The sequence below is a fragment of the Hippocampus comes genome, unplaced genomic scaffold, assembly GCF_001891065.2.
Source record: "Hippocampus comes isolate QL1 unplaced genomic scaffold, H_comes_QL1_v1.1 scaffold85, whole genome shotgun sequence".
NCBI classification, from domain to species: Eukaryota; Metazoa; Chordata; class Actinopteri; order Syngnathiformes; family Syngnathidae; genus Hippocampus; species Hippocampus comes.
In genome coordinates, this window is record NW_017805540.1 from 5,528,032 (window position 1) to 5,530,334 (window position 2,303).

Consider the following 2,303-nt stretch of genomic DNA (forward strand, 5'->3'; position numbering starts at 1 on the left):
TTTTCAAAATAAAACATCTTTCGTATTCCGAAATAAATAAAACGGAATTAAGGCAAGTTCTTTCTGTGCGGCCCGGTACCAAATGCCCGGCGGACCGGTACCGGTCCGCGGACCGGCGGTTGGGGACCCCTGCTCTACAAGGCCACAGTAGGGAATGCAGTCATCTTTACCGTCAACATGACAACACTATCAGCCATTCTTGAGCATTTTCAAGACACACAGAATATTGTGATCAATAGGGTATATTCAGAAAACTATCAAACGGACGCACAGACAGCCTCATCAGGAAAATAAGTTTGATTCTGCCCTTTTTTCTTCTTTGCTAATCAGTAGTAGAAAAAGGTAGGTTGCACAAAATGCAGCCATTTCTACCAGTGGACTCACAAATTGTACTGATCTCAAATTTAAAATGGGGCATCAATGTCAGTTATTGTGTATGGCTGTGCATCAGTAATGCTGTTTCCAAGCTTGAAATTTACAGTGGAGTAGCATCAGATGCTCACCAACCTAGACCGGTTGAAAAAACGGAATAGACAAGTGTTCTTGTCAACGGAGTGAATGAGTTTTAATTATTAAGACAGTATGCATACATTTTGGCTAGCCACTCACACACTTATGGAATCTTATTGCTGTGACACCAGAAGAAAAAAAAAAAGCAATAAAATGCTGTAATATTAGCAGTCGCATGTGTGCAGTGAGGTGGAGAAATGTGGTGAGCATATCAACTTCACAGCAACAAGATTCAGAGTCAGAAAAGTTACCTTTAGCATGCTGCAGTTACTAATGCTGTGTTCTATAAAAGTCCTTTGAGTGACGGGCAACCAATCCATTTATTTGTCTATGTTGCGACTGAAGGGTGGCCGTCATCGAATTGCCTCGGATGAGCGAATCATGTTTAGGTGCAGTCACATGACCTCATCATCACCATCATTTTTGTCATTGTCAACATTATCCACATTGGTGTCTGCCACAATCAAGATCATCATCATGATTTTTGTCATCATCATTGCCATTATTACAATCATGATAGTTGCCTTCGTCATCATCAGCAGCATCAACACGAGTTTTATTCTGAAGGTTCCAAGTGATGGTGTTTCCTTTCCTGGCGGTCCTGAGCTGTCCCCCAAAGTGACAAGCAGCATTTCCCAACCTTTGTTGAGTCAAGACGTGGTGATACCTGACAGAAAAATGACAGCACAACCAAGAATGTCATAAAGATGATTTGAGTTGAAGGGCCACATGCATTCCAATTTGATCTCAAATGGGCCCTGCTGACCAGAATATTTGTGGCCTGATAAACTACAAATATAGACAAAATACATTTTCCATTGTTTTGGTGCAAATACTTTGGAAAATATTTACCTTTAGGATTATCTTGTTGCAAATCATGTTTGATATTATATGGGCGATGTGAAATTCCATGACAAAAGTGAGAACAATTTCAATAACATTGGGAATCATAAATTATGGATGTAAATATGGCGAGATTTGAGTTTGAAAATTCTCGAGGCAATGTGCCATGTGGTGGGATCAAATGAGGACTCGGAATACACCCCACCAGGGTTGCTTTTTTTTCTGGTGCTCTTGAGTGGGCTGCTCTGAGAAGTGAAACACTGCCTCCTGCTGTCAACTGTATGTGAGTGTCCTTTTGGTTTGGGACCGCAAAACACCCCTTTAAACGTGCCCCCCTCCACCAAACATTGTCAAATTTAGTCGTTACAATTAGAAAGGCACTCAAGCAAAAAGGATTGCTTTTATTCTTGTTGAAATATATGTTGACATTGTCCGTTCAAAGTTGGAAGACAAGTGAATATTGTTTGCTAGTTTGTTACACTGGAAACTGCTTATTGCTACACTTGAAGACAGGTTGGTAGTCATAAATATGATTCTTACATTTGAACATGATGTATTTTGTGTTCAATTACTCGGTATTTTTATCCTTAAGATTCCTGCCACTTGATTTTCCACACCATGCCATATTGGCAGCCATTTTGTGGAAAGACACCATTCATGTTGATTGAATTGAATACAACTTACAGAGATGAAAGTGGACTTTCCTGAAAATTCCGGAAAAAATAAAAAATTATATATACTGTATATATATATATATATATATACCAAGGGGCCCAAAGAGTGCCAAGAAAACATCCCCCACACCATTACACCACCACCACCAGCCTGAACCGTTGATACAAGGCAGGATGGATCCATGCTTTCATGTTGTTGACGCCAAATTCTGACCCTACCATCCGAATGTCGCAGCAGAAATCGAGACTCATCAGACCAGGCAACGTTTTTCCAAT

At 40.3% G+C, this 2,303-nt stretch overlaps 1 protein-coding gene across 1 annotated transcript in view; it reads right to left on the reverse strand.

The window, feature by feature from the left end:
* Nucleotides 1-305: 305 nt before the first annotated feature.
* The window catches only part of LOC109521290 (major histocompatibility complex class I-related gene protein-like), a 32,414-nt gene continuing 30,416 nt past the window's right edge, over nucleotides 306-2,303 (reverse strand). The window contains exon 7 of the mRNA XM_019879074.1: nucleotides 306-1,177. The gene's annotated coding sequence lies outside the window, so the exon portion shown is untranslated. The remainder of the gene's footprint in view (nucleotides 1,178-2,303) is intronic.